Source organism: Triplophysa rosa, linkage group LG1, assembly GCF_024868665.1.
Source record: "Triplophysa rosa linkage group LG1, Trosa_1v2, whole genome shotgun sequence".
NCBI classification, from domain to species: domain Eukaryota; kingdom Metazoa; phylum Chordata; class Actinopteri; order Cypriniformes; family Nemacheilidae; genus Triplophysa; species Triplophysa rosa.
The window spans coordinates 6,025,928-6,043,966 of NC_079890.1; the positions used below are offsets into that span (position 1 = coordinate 6,025,928).

The following is an 18,039-nucleotide window of genomic DNA, read 5'->3' on the forward strand; positions in this document are numbered from 1 at the left end:
TACATTGTGGCGTTTTCATTTGAATTGTTACAGTTCTAAAACTTTTATAACATTGCCTTTTTTAAATGAATTTGAAAGAAATGTTGAATTAAACACTATGATGTTATGGCCTAACCATTTGATATATTACAGTGAAAATATCAGATTTTACTATGCTGAGTGATTTATTTCCTTTATTTTTTTATTTATTTTGTATATTTAAAAAATATTGTGAATAAAACTACTGTATAATGTAATTGCCAAACCAATTATTAAAAGAAAATGGTTGACATAATTTCTGCTTCTGGGCTTTTTTAATTGCTCTGATTTGTTTTCATTTTTTTCCAAGTTAAAAAAAAAAGTGTCAGTGTAACTTAAACAGTATTTCAAAAGTAAACTAAAGGTCATATCAAGCATAAGTAGCAATTGAGGTAACCGTAGCAGCTTACACTATGTAGTGTACTGTAGTATACTATTTAACTTTTCTGTTCACTGGCGGCCACCCTCTTGTTAGGCAGTGCCCCAGCATAGCCACATATCAACGTCATGGGCAACGTTGAATGACCTTTGGATTTTGTTTTGATTTTGAAAATTGAAACAACGTTGAAATTCTGACGTTGTTTTAACGTCTCAGGTTTCAACCCAGCTAACAGAAGTTTGTTTTAAGAACGTTCCCACCTAACAAACGTCACCATCATGTTGATCAGTGTTTCTTTGAGTTGGGCTCTTCTACCTTGACTCTAAGTGTTAGATTTTGGGCATGTTGTAACTGTGTGCATGTCATGTACTAGTGTTATGGCAATGCAATGAGATTCTAAATCAAGTGAGTTCATCATCATGTGATTAGAATCATTAATCTCATCTGGTTTGAGTGCTGTGCTGTTGATATTAAAAGTAAAATAGTTGGATCCTGGAGTATTATTAGCATTTTGATTTCTTAAAAATTTGTTAAATCTGGACATATAAAAAACTATAGCAGAGTTTAGACAAACACAGACATCAAGTATCAGGGTATGAATCTCAACAATGGTGACAATCAACAAAAGAAAACTTCATTCTGCAATGCATGCTGGGTAACATCTCAGTACAAAACTCAATGATTCACAGCATGCATTCCAGTAGATCTGTATATCAGAATTAGTTTGTTGATTGTCACTAGAGGTGGGCGGAATGGCCAAAAATCTATTTCACGGAATGAGTAATTTTATTTCAGGGTAACATATTTCATGAAACAATCTCCCATTATAATTCTATATTTTATATCTAATTTTTCTTAGATTGATTTGACTAATTTATTTATTGCAGTTCATTTAAATGCTCACCATAGTTAAAATGTAGACAATTTATGAAAATGTACTAAAGATATCAAATTAAGTTCTGATAATCAGATGTATTATTTATTCACATTTATCTGCTGGCTACATCATATACAGTAGGAAGATAGACAACATATATAACAATAAAGTATGAATATGCACAAACAATGAGAGTACAGTATATGACTAGTGTTATAAACTGGTGTTCATGGGGTCTGTACTGTAGGTCTTTATCGCTCTTCAATCTCTATTAGAGGAGCAATTTTAGTGTGTCGCGACTCTCTGTCTTTAGGTTTGTTTATTCTCGGGCTTGTTTTTGCACTGCGAGTCTCTGGTGACTCCTCACGCGTCTCCCAAAACTGGGGGTAGAAGCGCGTCACATCAAAGCGCTCACGCGCTCGCGAGCATCATCGCGCATTTCAACGCAAGTTTCACCTTGGCTCGCCTGAAGTTAAACTTTATAAAACTATTAACAGCTTTTCAAAACAACCTGACTTCTGAAATACGTGTTGAGAATGAGCTTTTTTAAATGCTGGCGCAGATCCCTGCACGAGCACTGCGGGTGAAAGAGAACGCGCTGGACTGGAGCAGATCACTAAACTACAGACTGAAAGAAGGTCAAAAGAATGTTTGATACGTTCATTTGTTACGGGTGGATTAATTCATTATTTTTTTTCAGACTAGCGCCTAATTTGCAGAGCGCCGAGTTAACCACGCCTACTTATTTACATTCCGCGGAATACACGGAATAGAAAAATCTCTTACGGTTGACATTTTATTCCGCGGTAACGGAATATTCCGTCATTCCGCCCAACCCTAATTGTCTCCAATGTTGAGATTCATACACTGATTCTTGATGTCCACATTTGTCTAAGTTCTGTTGTATTTTTTTTGCGTCAAGTTTTCACATGTCTTCTAGCCATTGAAATACATCTAGATAAGCGTCTTGTTTCCCTAAGATTTCTCGTCACAGTCTGGGGGATCGGCGGATTTGTCAATTGTGTTTCATTTAAGTGTAACCTTATTCTCAGATTTATCACCTTTAACGGCTTAGGCCGAATGAAACAGGATCGCTTCAGACTATTGTGAAAACGCTGCAAAAGTATGTGGATGTCAAATTAATGTGGATTGTACGTTAAAAAAACAATTGGCTTTTGGTAAATGTGATGAAAAAACCTTGAGTTCCTGTTGAATTCTTCAATGATATTGACGTTTGATTACAGACTTGACAAGTCGGATCTCAGTTTTTGTCATTGTCGAGATCTCTTCCAAAACTTTGATGGAGACATTTGTGAGATTTCTGGGTCTTTTTCTCAGGAGAAAGATCTGAGTCGAATGAGACTTCTGCAAGTTTCCGCGTTAATCTCACTGGTTTCTAGGAGACATAACTGGCATATTACAGAGATCTCGCCTGTGATTTTCTTCCCTAAGGAGAACCTTGAGTGTAGAAAAGGTGGAACAGTCGGGATGGGACATGTGCGTTGTCATGTCCAACCACCGGTAGGGGTTGACCGAGTCGATCCATGCCTAAGCCATGTTCTGAGAATGTTGAGGGTTATGGCCCCACCCCTTTTTTCCAGGATACCCCTAATTCTCTCCCCCAGATGAGTTCCCTCGAGCCAGGCACATTTTACCATAAGCTTTTGTATTAGAAAGTGAACAATGATTAATGTTTTTGTGCATATCTCCCCCCTGTTGAATAGGCACATCACGAAGCAAAGCAGTGTGTGAATGCCAACTGCACGGCACTTTAAAGCTTGCTTACCACCCTGCCGTCCAATGGCCAGGTATGTGCGCACGTTAGGTCGTGACCTTTGCAGATATTCTTTCGCAGAGGCAATATCGTAGCTCATGAGGTTTATCCGAGGCGTGATCATTGCTGGTTGAAAACTTTAACCAATACCCCGCCGGGATGACTTGAAATACAGTCAGCCTTGGCAATTTTTGCCAGTCTCTTAAGAGACTTTTGACGATGTTTGTAAGAGAGATGTTAACTGTCTTGGATTTGTTCTATGAGGTTGCTTTGTTTATTCTAGAGGGGATCTAGATGAGCATCTTGTTTCTCTAAGATTTCTCGTCACAGTCTGGGGCATGGATGGTTTTGTCAATTTTGTTTCATTTAAGTGTAACCTTATTCTCAGATTTATCACCTGTAACGGCTTAGGCCGAATGAAACAGGATCGCTTCAGACTATTGTGAAAACGCTGCAAAAGTATGTGGATGTCAAATTAATGTGGATTGTACGTTAAAAACACAATTGGCTTTTGGTAAATGTGATGAAAAAACCTTGAGTTCCTGTTGAATTCTTCAATGATATTGACGTTTGATTACAGACTTGACAAATCGGATCTCAGTTTTTGTCATTGTCGAGATCTCTTCCAAAACTTTGATGGAGACATTTGTGAGATTTCTGGGTCTTTTTCTCAGGAGAAAGATCTGAGTCGAATGAGACTTCTGCAAGTTTCCGCGTTAATCTCACTGGTTTCTAGGAGACATAACTGGCATATTAAAGAGATCTCGCCTGTCATTTTCTTCCCTAAGGAGAAGCTTGAGTGTAGGAAAGGTGGAACAGTTGGGATGGGACATGTGCGTTGTCATGTCCAACCACCGGTAGGGGTTGACCGAGTCGATCCAAGCCTAAGCCATGTTCTGAGAGGTTGAGGGTTATGGCCCCACCCCTTTTTTCCAGGATACCCCTAATTCTCTCCCCCAGATGAGTTCCCTCGAGCCAGGCACATTTTACCATAAGCTTTTGTATTAGAAAGTGAACAATGATTAATGTTTTTGTGCATATCTCCCCCCTGTTGAATAGGCACATCACGAAGCAAAGCAGTGTGTGAATGCCAACTGCACGGCACTTTAAAGCTTGCTTACCACCCTGCCGTCCAATGGCCAGGTATGTGCGCACGTTAGGTCGTGACCTTTGCAGATATTCTTTCGCAGAGGCAATATCGTAGCTCATGAGGTTTATCCGAGGCGTGATCATTGCTGGTTGAAAACTTTAACCAATACCCCGCCGGGATGACTTGAAATACAGTCAGCCTTGGCAATTTTTGCCAGTCTCTTAAGAGACTTTTGACGATGTTTGTAAGAGAGATGTTAACTGTCTTGGATTTGTTCTATGAGGTTGCTTTGTTTATTCTAGAGGGGATCTAGATGAGCATCTTGTTTCTCTAAGATTTCTCGTCACAGTCTGGGGCATGGATGGTTTTGTCAATTTTGTTTCATTTAAGTGTAACCTTATTCTCAGATTTATCACCTGTAACGGCTTAGGCCGAATGAAACAGGATCGCTTCAGACTATTGTGAAAACGCTGCAAAAGTATGTGGATGTCAAATTAATGTGGATTGTACGTTAAAAAACAATTGGCTTTTGGTAAATGTGATGAAAAAACCTTGAGTTCCTGTTGAATTCTTCAATGATGTTGACGTTTGATTACAGACTTGACAAATCGGATCTCAGTTTTTGTCATTGTCGAGATCTCTTCCAAAACTTTGATGGAGACATTTGTGAGATTTCTGGGTCTTTTTCTCAGGAGAAAGATCTGAGTCGAATGAGACTTCTGCAAGTTTCCGCGTTAATCTCACTGGTTTCTAGGAGACATAACTGGCATATTAAAGAGATCTCGCCTGTCATTTTCTTCCCTAAGGAGAAGCTTGAGTGTAGGAAAGGTGGAACAGTTGGGATGGGACATGTGCGTTGTCATGTCCAACCACCGGTAGGGGTTGACCGAGTCGATCCAAGCCTAAGCCATGTTCTGAGAGGTTGAGGGTTATGGCCCCACCCCTTTTTTCCAGGATACCCCTAATTCTCTCCCCCAGATGAGTTCCCTCGAGCCAGGCACATTTTACCATAAGCTTTTGTATTAGAAAGTGAACAATGATTCATGTTTTTGTGCATATCTTCCCCCTGTTGAATAGGCACATCACGAAGCAAAGCAGTGTGTGAATGCCAACTGCACGGCACTTTAAAGCTTGCTTACCACCTTGCCGTCCAATGGCCAGGTATGTGCGCACGTTAGGTCGTGACCTTTGCAGATATTTCTTCGCAGAGGAAATATCGTAGCGCATAAGGTTTATCCGAGGCGTGATCATTGCTGGTTGAAAACTTTAACCAATGCCCCGCCGGGATGACTTGAAATACAGTCAGCCTTGGCAATTTTTGCCAGTCTCATAAGAGACTTTTGACGATGTTCGTAAGAGAGATGTTAACTGTCTTGGATTTGTTCTATGAGGTTGCTTTGTTTATTCTAGAGGGGATCTATATGAGCATCTTGTTTCTCTAAGATTTCTCGTCACAGTCTGGGGGACCGGTGGATTTGTCAATTGTTTTTCATTTAAGTGTAACCTTATTCTCAGATTTATCACCTGTAACGGCTTAGGCCGAATGAAACAGGATCGCTTCAGACTATTGTGAAAACGCTGCAAAAGTATGTGGATGTCAAATTAATGTGGATTGTACGTTAAAAACACAATTGGCTTTTGGTCAATGTGATGAAAAAACCTTGCGTTCTTGTTGAATTCTTCAATGATATTGACGTTTGATTACAGACTTGACAAGTCGGATCTCAGTTTTTGTCATTGTCGAGATCTCTTCCAAAACTTTGATGGAGACATTTGTGAGATTTCTGGGTCTTTTTCTCAGGAGAAAGATCTGAGTCGAATGAGACTTCTGCAAGTTTCCGCGTTAATCTCACTGGTTTCTAGGAGACATAACTGGCATATTACAGAGATCTCGCCTGTGATTTTCTTCCCTAAGGAGAACCTTGAGTGTAGAAAAGGTGGAACAGTCGGGATGGGACATGTGCGTTGTCATGTCCAACCACCGGTAGGGGTTGACCGAGTCGATCCATGCCTAAGCCATGTTCTGAGAATGTTGAGGGTTATGGCCCCACCCCTTTTTTCCAGGATACCCCTAATTCTCTCCCCCAGATGAGTTCCCTCGAGCCAGGCACATTTTACCATAAGCTTTTGTATTAGAAAGTGAACAATGATTAATGTTTTTGTGCATATCTCCCCCCTGTTGAATAGGCACATCACGAAGCAAAGCAGTGTGTGAATGCCAACTGCACGGCACTTTAAAACTTGCTTAACACCCTGCTGTCCAATGGCCAGGTATGTGCGCACATTAGGTCATGACCTTTACAGATATTCTTTCGCAGAGGCAATATTGTCATTTTGAAATGCAGAGTCTCACCCTTCACACCCGCCCTGACCCTATCTCTGCTATACCATTAACACCTCCTCTTGACACTCAACCTGCACTTAAGATCTGCGAAGAGTATGTTTGCCAGCTTTTCCGCAAACAAAAGATCAGAAAAGCACCAGGCCCAGACAATGTCTCACCCTCCTGCCTGAAAGTCTGTGCGGAGCAGCTGTCGCCCATCTTCACTAATATTTTTAACAGATCTTTGGAGCAGTGTGAAGTCCCTTCATGCTTCAAACGCTCCACCATCATCCCTGTACAGAAGAAACCCAAAATATCTGGACTTAATGACTACAGGCCTGTTGCTTTAACATCTGTGGTCATGAAGTCATTTGAGAGACTTGTACTGGCCCACCTGAAGGACATCACCAGACCACTTCTTGATCCCCTCCAGTTTGCTTACCGAGCAAACAGGTCTGTGGACGATGCAGTAAACATGGGACTGCATTACATCCTACAACACCTAGACAGACCAGGGACTTACGTCAGGATCCTGTTTGTAGACTTCAGCTCGGCCTTCAACACCATAATCCCAGACCTCCTCCTGCCCAAGCTTACCCAGCTCTCTGTGCCAACCTCTACCTGTCAGTGGATTATTAACTTCCTGTCGAACAGGCAGCAGCTAGTGAGGTTGGGAAAATTTAAATCCAGCACATGTACCATCAGCACCGGAGCTCCTCAAGGATGTGTTCTTTCTCCACTGCTATATCACTCTACACAAACGAATGCACCTCTACAGACCCTTCTGTCAAACTCCTGAAGTTTGCAGATGACACCACAGTCATTGGCCTTATTCAAGACGGTGATGAATCTGCCTACAGAAAGGAGGTTGCTCAGCTGGCTGCCTGGTGTAGTCAAAACAACCTAGAGCTGAATGCATTCAAGACAGTGGAGATGATAGTGGATTTCAGAAGGAACCCTCCATCACTTCCTCCCCTCACCATCCTGGACAGCACTGTGGATACTGTGGAGTCATTCAGGTTCCTGGGCTCCACCATCTCTCAGGACCTGAAGTGGGAGTCCCACATAGACTCCATTGTAAAGAAGGCCCAGCAGAGGTTATACTTCCTCCGTCAATTGAGGAAGTTCAACCTACCACAGGAGCTACTGACCCAGTTCTACTCAGTGGTCATCGAATCTGTTCTGTGCACTTCAATTACTGTTTGGTATGGCTCGGCCACCAAATCAGACCTACGAAGACTACAACGGACAGTTCGTAGTGCTGAGAAAATTATTGGTGCTCCTCTGCCCACACTTCAGGACCTGTACGATTCCAGAGTGAAAAACAGGGCAAGAAAAATCATCATTGACTCCACACACCCAGCACACAAACTCTTTGATCTGCTGCCCTCTGGCCGGCGCTTTAGAGCACAACACCAGGACTTCCAGACACAGAAGCAGCTTCTTCCCCCAGGCAATCTCCCTCCTAAACAGATAACTGCTCCTTAAGAGCAATATTCCACTTCCACTACTCCTATAGTGTGCACTATAGTGCCTTATTATATCTACATCTTATGTATACATGTATATAACACTACCTCTACTTACTAAATTATCCATTTGCACAAGTGTACATACAATCTGTTAATATGTTTATTCTACTATATACTACCCGTACAATGTCTCTTATATGTTATTATCCCCCATTTTCTGTAAAATAGTCTTTATTTTATATATGCACAATTTAGAATCTTTTAGACTGTAAATCGTATTATATTGTATTGTCATTGTGTTAAATGTCTGTACTAGAAGCTTCCAACACCAAAGAAAATTCCTTGTGTGTGCAAGCACACTTGGCAATAAAGCTCTTCTGATTCTGATTCTGATTCTGATTCTAATAAAAAACTGGATGAGTAACAACTTTTTATTACTGAACTCGGACAAAACGGAAGTGTTACTTATTGGACCGAAAACTGCTATAAGTAACAACCAAGAATACTGTTTAACTATTGACGGATGTTCCATAAAACCCTCGTCGTCAGCAAAGAATCTTGGCGTTCTATTCGATAGTAATCTGTCATTTGAGAGCCACGTCGCCAACACCTGTAAAATTGCGTTTTTCCATCTTAAGAATATATCTAAACTACGTCATATGCTGTCAATCTCAGATGCAGAGAAGTTAATTCATGCATTCATGACATCAAGACTAGATTACTGTAATGCACTGTTAGGTGGTTGCCCTGCAGGCTTATTACAAAAACTCCAATTGGTCCAAAACGCGGCAGCTCGAGTTCTTACACGTACAAAAAAGTATGAACATATTAGCCCGGTTCTGTCAACCTTGCACTGGTTACCCCATAAAGCATCGCGTTAACTTTGAAATCTTGCTACTTATTACCTATAAAGCCCTTACATGGTTTAGCTCCTCAGTACTTGAAGTGAACTCCTTTGTATTACAGCCTTCACGTGCATTACGCTCTCAGGCAGTCCTGTCATTGGTAATTCCTAGAATTTCAACATCAAGTGCAGGTGGTAGATCCTTTTCCTATCTAGCGCCTAAACTTTGGACATAGTCTTCCCTGCCTGTCGGGAGGCAGACACACTTCTGTCAGTTAAATCTAGACTAAAGACGCATCTTTTTAATCTTGCATTACACTACACTTCCATAATATAAATCTTCGAGGGTTTAGGCTGCATTAGTTAGATCAACCGGAACCAAAAACACAACTGATGTACTTGTTGCATCAAAGAGTGTCAGAACAGTACTCTACTCTCAGCCAGTCTTGTCTCATTGTCCAAGGTTACCACAGCGAGCAGGATGCAGTTCATGGCCATGACCTGATGGTAGATCGGAGAATGGGAAGCATGCGACCTGACAAGAGCTGAGATGATAGAGCTGGATAAAGAAGGACGCGGTCTCTTGACNAGGAGAAATAACTGGCATATTACGGAGATCTCGCCTGTGATTTTCTTCCCTAAGGAGAAGCTTGAGTGTAGAAAAAGTGGAACAGTTGGGATGGGCCATGTGCGTTGTCATGTCCAACCACCGGCAGGGGTTGACCGAGTCGATCCAAGCCTAAGCCATGTTCTGAGAGGTTGAGGGTTATGGCCCCACCCCTTTTTTCCAGGATACCCCTAATTCTCTCCCCCAGATGAGTTCCCTCGAGCCAGGCACATTTTACCATAAGCTTTTGTATTAGAAAGTGAACAATGATTAATGTTTTTGTGCATATCTCCCCCCTGTTGAATAGGCACATCACGAAGCAAAGCAGTGTGTGAATGCCAACTGCACGGCACTTTAAAGCTTGCTTACCACCCTGCCGTCCAATGGCCAGGTATGTGCGCAAGTTAGGTCGTGACTTTTGCAGATATTCTTTCACAGAGGCAATATCGTAGCTCATGAGGTTTATCCGAGGCGTGATCATTGTTGGTTGAAAACTTTAACCAATGCCCCGCCGGGATGACTTGAAATACAGTCAGCCTTGGCAATTTTTGCCAGTCTCATAAGAGTCTTTTGATGATGTTTGTAAGAAAGATGTTAATTGTCTTGGATTTGTTCTATGAGGCTGCTTTGTCTATTCTAGAGGGATCTAGATAAGCATCTTGTTTCCCTAAGATTTCTCGTCACAGTCTGGGGGATCGGCGGATTTGTCAATTGTGTTTCATTTAAGTGTAACCTTATTCTCAGATTTATCACCTGTAACGGCTTAGGCCGAATGAAACAGGATCGCTTCAGACTATTGTGAAAACGCTGCAAAAGTATGTGGATGTCAAATTAATGTGGATTGTACGTTAAAAAAACAATTGGCTTTTGGTAAATGTGATGAAAAAACCTTGCGTTCTTGTTGAATTCTTCAATGATATTGACGTTTGATTACAGACTTGACAAGTCGGATCTCAGTTTTTGTCATTGTCGAGATCTCTTCCAAAACTTTGATGGAGACATTTGTGAGATTTCTGGGTCTTTTTCTCAGGAGAAAGATCTGAGTCGAATGAGACTTCTGCAAGTTTCCGCGTTAATCTCACTGGTTTCTAGGAGACATAACTGGCATATTACAGAGATCTCGCCTGTGATTTTCTTCCCTAAGGAGAACCTTGAGTGTAGAAAAGGTGGAACAGTCGGGATGGGACATGTGCGTTGTCATGTCCAACCACCGGTAGGGGTTGACCGAGTCGATCCATGCCTAAGCCATGTTCTGAGAATGTTGAGGGTTATGGCCCCACCCCTTTTTTCCAGGATACCCCTAATTCTCTCCCCCAGATGAGTTCCCTCGAGCCAGGCACATTTTACCATAAGCTTTTGTATTAGAAAGTGAACAATGATTAATGTTTTTGTGCATATCTCCCCCCTGTTGAATAGGCACATCACGAAGCAAAGCAGTGTGTGAATGCCAACTGCACGGCACTTTAAAGCTTGCTTACCACCCTGCCGTCCAATGGCCAGGTATGTGCGCACGTTAGGTCGTGACCTTTGCAGATATTCTTTCGCAGAGGCAATATCGTAGCTCATGAGGTTTATCCGAGGCGTGATCATTGCTGGTTGAAAACTTTAACCAATACCCCGCCGGGATGACTTGAAATACAGTCAGCCTTGGCAATTTTTGCCAGTCTCTTAAGAGACTTTTGACGATGTTTGTAAGAGAGATGTTAACTGTCTTGGATTTGTTCTATGAGGTTGCTTTGTTTATTCTAGAGGGGATCTAGATGAGCATCTTGTTTCTCTAAGATTTCTCGTCACAGTCTGGGGCATGGATGGTTTTGTCAATTTTGTTTCATTTAAGTGTAACCTTATTCTCAGATTTATCACCTGTAACGGCTTAGGCCGAATGAAACAGGATCGCTTCAGACTATTGTGAAAACGCTGCAAAAGTATGTGGATGTCAAATTAATGTGGATTGTACGTTAAAAAACAATTGGCTTTTGGTAAATGTGATGAAAAAACCTTGAGTTCCTGTTGAATTCTTCAATGATATTGACGTTTGATTACAGACTTGACAAATCGGATCTCAGTTTTTGTCATTGTCGAGATCTCTTCCAAAACTTTGATGGAGACATTTGTGAGATTTCTGGGTCTTTTTCTCAGGAGAAAGATCTGAGTCGAATGAGACTTCTGCAAGTTTCCGCGTTAATCTCACTGGTTTCTAGGAGACATAACTGGCATATTAAAGAGATCTCGCCTGTCATTTTCTTCCCTAAGGAGAAGCTTGAGTGTAGGAAAGGTGGAACAGTTGGGATGGGACATGTGCGTTGTCATGTCCAACCACCGGTAGGGGTTGACCGAGTCGATCCAAGCCTAAACCATGTTCTGAGAGGTTGAGGGTTATGGCCCCACCCCTTTTTTCCAGGATACCCCTAATTCTCTCCCCCAGATGAGTTCCCTCGAGCCAGGCACATTTTACCATAAGCTTTTGTATTAGAAAGTGAACAATGATTAATGTTTTTGTGCATATCTCCCCCCTGTTGAATAGGCACATCACGAAGCAAAGCAGTGTGTGAATGCCAACTGCACGGCACTTTAAAGCTTGCTTACCACCCTGCCGTCCAATGGCCAGGTATGTGCGCACGTTAGGTCGTGACCTTTGCAGATATTCTTTCGCAGAGGCAATATCGTAGCTCATGAGGTTTATCCGAGGCGTGATCATTGCTGGTTGAAAACTTTATCCAATACCCTGCCGGGATGACTTGAAATACAGTCAGCCTTGGCAATTTTTGCAAGTCTCATAAGAGACTTTTGACGATGTTTGCAAGAAAGATGTTAATTGTCTTGGATAGGTCTATGAGGTTGCTTTGTCTATACTAGAGGGGATCTAGATGAGCGTCTTGTTTCCCTAAGATTTCTTGTCACAGTCTGGGGGATCGATGGATTTGTCAATTGTTTTTCATTTAAGTGTAACCTTATTCTCAGATTTATCACCTGTAAGGGCTTAGGCCGAATGAAACAGGATCGCTTCAGACTATTGTGAAAACGCTGCAAAAGTATGTGGATGTCAAATTAATGTGGATTGTACGTTAAAAAACAATTGGCTTTTGGTAAATGTGATGAAAAAACCTTGAGTTCTTGTTGAATTCTTCAATGATATTGACGTTTGATTACAGACTTGAAAAATCGGATCTCAGTTTTTGTCATTGTCGAGATCTCTTCCAAAACTTTGATGGAGACATTTGTGAGATTTCTGGGTCTTTTTCTCAGGAGAAAGATCTGAGTCGAATGAGACTTCTGCAAGTTTCCGCGTTGATCTCACAGGTTTTCTAGGAGAAATAACTGGCATATTACGGAGATCTCGCCTGTGATTTTCTTCCCTAAGGAGAAGCTTGAGTGTAGAAAAAGTGGAACAGTTGGGATGGGCCATGTGCGTTGTCATGTCCAACCACCGGCAGGGGTTGACCGAGTCGATCCAAGCCTAAGCCATGTTCTGAGAGGTTGAGGGTTATGGCCCCACCCCTTTTTTCCAGGATACCCCTAATTCTCTCCCCCAGATGAGTTCCCTCGAGCCAGGCACATTTTACCATAAGCTTTTGTATTAGAAAGTGAACAATGATTAATGTTTTTGTGCATATCTCCCCCCTGTTGAATAGGCACATCACGAAGCAAAGCAGTGTGTGAATGCCAACTGCACGGCACTTTAAAGCTTGCTTACCACCCTGCCGTCCAATGGCCAGGTATGTGCGCAAGTTAGGTCGTGACTTTTGCAGATATTCTTTCACAGAGGCAATATCGTAGCTCATGAGGTTTATCCGAGGCGTGATCATTGTTGGTTGAAAACTTTAACCAATGCCCCGCCGGGATGACTTGAAATACAGTCAGCCTTGGCAATTTTTGCCAGTCTCATAAGAGTCTTTTGATGATGTTTGTAAGAAAGATGTTAATTGTCTTGGATTTGTTCTATGAGGCTGCTTTGTCTATTCTAGAGGGCATCTAGATGAGCGTCTTGCAATGTGCGAATGCACAACTTAATTAACCTTTTTATGTCAACATGTTCCACATAACTGGAATACGTTGAATTTAAGTAACATTATCTATTTCAGTAAATTTAAGATACTTACATCAAGTTAATGCAATGTTGTTTAATTTAATCAGATTAATGGTCTGTCCACACCGGGACGATAATCACGCACGTTTATCGTCGACGTTTAACGACTCGTGACTAAACAAAGGGCGCCAATGTGAGTGTTCACACCGACGGGAAAACACCAGGCGTAAAAGCATCATTTTTTTTAAACGCCTCGGGTTTGTTTTTTTGGTTTGACGCGCCGCATTAAAAACTGGCCTTCCAATGAGATTGGCGTTTTGTTCACATGCCTGGAGCTGCTGAAGTTACAGTAAAACAGGACTTGGTGGTGCTCAAGCACAAAACGGTCTTGCCGAGCACACATTGACGAAGACGAAGCAAAATGAATTCTTCTGTGTGACAAGAGAGTGTCAGAAGCATAAAGCTGCGCAGCGCCACCTTGTGTACCCGGGTGTTTATGTTTTTCATTAAGCACCATCTGCAACTCTTACCATATTTGGGACATCAGGTTCCAAAGCAATTGTAATGACAGGTACGCCCAACTTATTTGCATGTACATTTGGGTGCTCTTATTGAAATCATATCACAAACTGATGTATATGTGTGGGGGTGTGGTTACACGAAGCATTTCAGGCAGTTCTGGGTGAGCGTTCGCTTTTAGATAGAATTCTTCTTTTTTTCCGACAATTTAATTTTTTCAATTTTATGTGTCTAATACATGCATGGGCAACTTATAGCACACCAAAGACACAGAAAAACACGTGTGCTATACAGCTGTGCTGTGCGTGCGAGAGAAAGGCATCTGAACTCTCAACATTTCCCGACCTGACCTGATATTTTCTTTTTGTTTGACAGGGAAAGCTGTGAGCAAACAGAAACACACATGCACGCACACACATTTATTCATTTATATAAAAAATGTAAAATTTTTGGTGGTGTTAATATGAGAAAATGACAACAATGTGGCTAAACAATAGAAAACAGTCAGAGTTCATTTTTGGATCATACATTAAACAGTGGACGGGGACCTATGGCTCGCTAGCCACACGTGGCTCTTTTCAAAAATCATGTGGCTCGCCAGGTATCTTACCCTTCACCAACATTTGATCGTTAAAAACATCATAATATATATGAATATTTCAGGTTGTCCTGGCCAATACACGCATGCAGTGCTATGCGCAAGCCGCGTCACGACACTAATCAACAGAAAACAACGTTTCTATGGTAACCTCTCGCGAAGGCAACCCAGCATCATATCGAAAGCCAACATGCTCCCAATTCGCATGCTTTTTACCCAGAGCGCGAGGTCTTTTAGAAGAGCGAGCGTCATGCTTTTATTGAAAGTTACGGCTCTCTGTGGCGTATGAAACAGAACTTGTTGCCACATATTGTGAATAATTCTGATCATTTTGTTGATTGTTGTATTTGCTCTTTGCACTTTTGGGCTCTGTTGTGAATATATTGTGAATCATTCTGATCATTTTGTTGATCGTTGTATTTGATCTTTGCACTTTTGGGTTCTGTTGTACACCCCAGTTATAAGAAGTATTCATAGGAATGATATTACCATAGATGTGTTAATAATCAGACCAATGATTGAGTGTTACAAGTAAATATATGAAGATGATTTAATTATTTAATGATATAATCAGTATACTTAAGTAATGATTGAGTGTTGTTTGAACATAAATATATTTTTAATCATTTTAACCAAGTATAGATCAGATTTCAGCAATATAAAATTCAGTGATGTCTTTGAGATCTGTTTAAGGCCTGACCTAGATAAAGTTCAGAAGGTCGAACATGTAGTTCACTTTGTGGCCTGAAAACTGGTACCAACAGGAAAACATATTTTTAAAAACCAAGTAAAGGTCGACATTCCACCATTAGATACAAACCTTGTTGCCTAGAAGATAATAGTGGCAGACAAGAATGATTGGATAATAAAAAATAAAAGATAAAGGGAATTTACCTGATTGGTTTAGGAAAGAACCTCCTTTCCTAAGTTTCACTATAACTGTAGGCTGGAAAACACCAAGTTTTCAGATGACTTGGGACATCTCACTTTGTTTGGCCTGATCAAATAAAGTTAACTCCTTGACACCTGAACCTTCTTTGTCTGAGAGATTTTTTGAACTTCAAGATCGACTTTTACCACATCACACGCTACGCAATCACATGTAAAAAGTTTTAAAAACACATAGAAGCAGATGGAAGCAAACTGCGACGCAAATCACAAGTCCAGTACAGTGTACCACAGGGCTCAGTTTTAGGGCCTCTGCTCTTCGCATTATACATGCTACCTGTGGGACAGGAGTCTTCAACTAAAATCACTTGAGGTCCAGTAAACAAACCCTCCTTACCGGCCAAGGTCCGGACAATTAAATACCTAAAAACATGAATTGATGTTTTTTGGCAGACCAAAGAAATAAACATGTCTTTTTATATCTATACGACGGCATAACAATGTCTAACAACAATATGAAGGAAAATGTGCAAAATGCCCTAATCTCTAAACCCGAACTGAACATACATTCATTTCAACATTATCAACTATATTCAACATCAATTAACATCAAGTCGTGACTGAGCATCCTCTGATAACATTTCAGCTCTTCTTGTGGCTGTTGCAGCTGAAAGGGGGGTTTGTTTAATATTTTATTTTAGTTCATGTCTTTATTTTCCTTCTAAAAGTGTTTCACACGAAGCCTCCATGCACTATTTTACTATTTCCCCATCAGTAAAGGGCTTGTTATGTTTTCCTAAGATCCACTGTATTCTTAGGGAACATTCATATGCTGGTTGTTGGGCGGTAAGTGAGTGAGGGAGGACCCATGTAGATCGCTAGATGCAGGAAGAATAAATGCAAATCTCTCGACCCATTAATCTCGGAAAACATGGTTTTCAGCGTCAACTTTTCTAACTTTTGAACCTTGCACTGGTTACCCCTAAAGCATCGCGTTAACTTTGAAATCTTGCTTATTACCCTTATTACCTATAAAGCCCTACATGGTTTAGCTCCTCAGTACTTAAGTGAACTCCTGTTGTATTACAGCCCTTCACGTGCATTACGCTCTCAGGCATCCTGTCATTTGGTAATTCCTAGAATTCAGAGGTGGACAGAAACTAAGTAAATTTATCTGAGTACTGTACCTAAGTACACTTTTTGAGTATCTGTACTTTACTTGAGTATTATTCTTTCTGAGTACTTGTACTTTAACTTAACCACATTTGAAAGACAAATATCATACTTTTTACTCCACTACATTTATAAAAAGGTCCAAAAGTAGAAAGTGGTTTCTGTGCAGCGGGTTTTCCTGTGTGCGCAATTTATCTGGCTTGCGATCTGCCAGGACCTTTTACTGTTGCCAAGTATTTCAGTTTTTCTAAGCTCGCGGTTTTCCGGCAAGCTGAATGGCCATTTGGCAGATTTTTTTTACGCAACTTGGGATCTTCCCCGCTAAACTAATGTAAACGTAGGCGCTGCTACACCGTTGATAGCGCTCTAAAAGGCAAATAGAACAATAAAAGACGAAAAAGTCACATGTTAAAGTGTGGTGTAATCATCTGTGGGTTACGATCAGTCAATTCAATTCAATTCAATTTTATTTATATAGCGCTTTTCTCAATGTGCATTGTTCCAAAGCAGCTTTACAGGAGCAAATAAGTAAAACACAGAAAGGTAAAACACAGCACAGTGCATGGTGTTTATAGACCATGCAAGATCATTATAATAAATAATATCTAATAAATAAATGAATAAATAAATAAATGCAGTCTCCCGGTGAGCAAGCCAACACTGCACTGCTCTGCTGTGGCGAGGAACCCAAACTCCAATGATGAATAATGGAGAAAAAAAAACCTCGGGAGAAACCAGGCTCAGCCGGGAGGGCCAGATCTCCTCTGACGTGTCATAGCTGCACTCAGTGACCCCGACCAAAGCCACCGAGCAACGTCCACGAAGAACAGGGAGAGCCCACGAGCCGCGACCCAGGAAGCCCCACCCGCCGAAACCGTGCAGGTCCAACCCGGTCCCATTCCGCGATCAACAACAGACAACAGAGGAACAACCAGGGAAAAGTAGTAATGGCATAATTAACTTTATTCCTCTGTTGTCCGACATCGACCACAAAACAAGACCAACCAGACCAGACCCACACAGTCCCAACAAATGAAACGCCCCGAACCACAACCAACAAGCCCCCCCACTCCCTACAACACCCACCCAGCTACCTCCAATCAAAGTCACTGAGTGCAGCCATAACTTCAAACTGCTGTCGTGTGATGTAAGTTTAGCATTAAATACCAAGTATTGTAAATTTAGCATTTATGTGACAGGTAGTCCGTCTTTGCTCTCGGTTGGGGATGGAATTGTCTGAGCTGGGCCGGCCAGATGGTCGCCTTTTTCTTGGGTGGTGATGGAATTGCCTTGGATGGAGCTGGATGGTCAGTCAGTCCGCAGGCTCTCGCAGGAGGATGGCACGGGATTTTCAGATGTAGCTGGCGTAATCTCTAGTTGTGGATGGGCATATGACGTTCATCTGGGTCTGGCGGAATCTCTCCCTACCTCGGGATGGGCATCCCGAGGC

At 41.6% G+C, this 18,039-nt stretch overlaps 7 non-coding genes across 7 annotated transcripts; all 7 read left to right on the forward strand.

Annotated features, from left to right (window-relative positions):
* Positions 1-3,117: 3,117 nt before the first annotated feature.
* On the forward strand, positions 3,118-3,258 carry LOC130563181 (U4 spliceosomal RNA). Its single transcript, XR_008964061.1, has one exon. It is a non-coding gene; the product is annotated as a U4 spliceosomal RNA (small nuclear RNA).
* A 968-nt stretch (positions 3,259-4,226) lies between these two features.
* On the forward strand, positions 4,227-4,367 carry LOC130563186 (U4 spliceosomal RNA). The gene has a single exon (XR_008964062.1). It is a non-coding gene; the product is annotated as a U4 spliceosomal RNA (small nuclear RNA).
* Positions 4,368-5,334: 967 nt separating this feature from the next.
* Positions 5,335-5,475, forward strand: LOC130563212 (U4 spliceosomal RNA). Its single transcript, XR_008964071.1, has one exon. It is a non-coding gene; the product is annotated as a U4 spliceosomal RNA (small nuclear RNA).
* Positions 5,476-9,810: 4,335 nt separating this feature from the next.
* Positions 9,811-9,951, forward strand: LOC130563202 (U4 spliceosomal RNA). Its single transcript, XR_008964068.1, has one exon. It is a non-coding gene; the product is annotated as a U4 spliceosomal RNA (small nuclear RNA).
* Positions 9,952-10,919: 968 nt separating this feature from the next.
* Positions 10,920-11,060, forward strand: LOC130563193 (U4 spliceosomal RNA). The gene has a single exon (XR_008964063.1). It is a non-coding gene; the product is annotated as a U4 spliceosomal RNA (small nuclear RNA).
* A 967-nt stretch (positions 11,061-12,027) lies between these two features.
* Positions 12,028-12,168, forward strand: LOC130563197 (U4 spliceosomal RNA). The gene has a single exon (XR_008964065.1). It is a non-coding gene; the product is annotated as a U4 spliceosomal RNA (small nuclear RNA).
* Positions 12,169-13,135: 967 nt separating this feature from the next.
* LOC130563206 (U4 spliceosomal RNA) lies at positions 13,136-13,276 on the forward strand. Its single transcript, XR_008964069.1, has one exon. It is a non-coding gene; the product is annotated as a U4 spliceosomal RNA (small nuclear RNA).
* Positions 13,277-18,039: the final 4,763 nt, after the last annotated feature.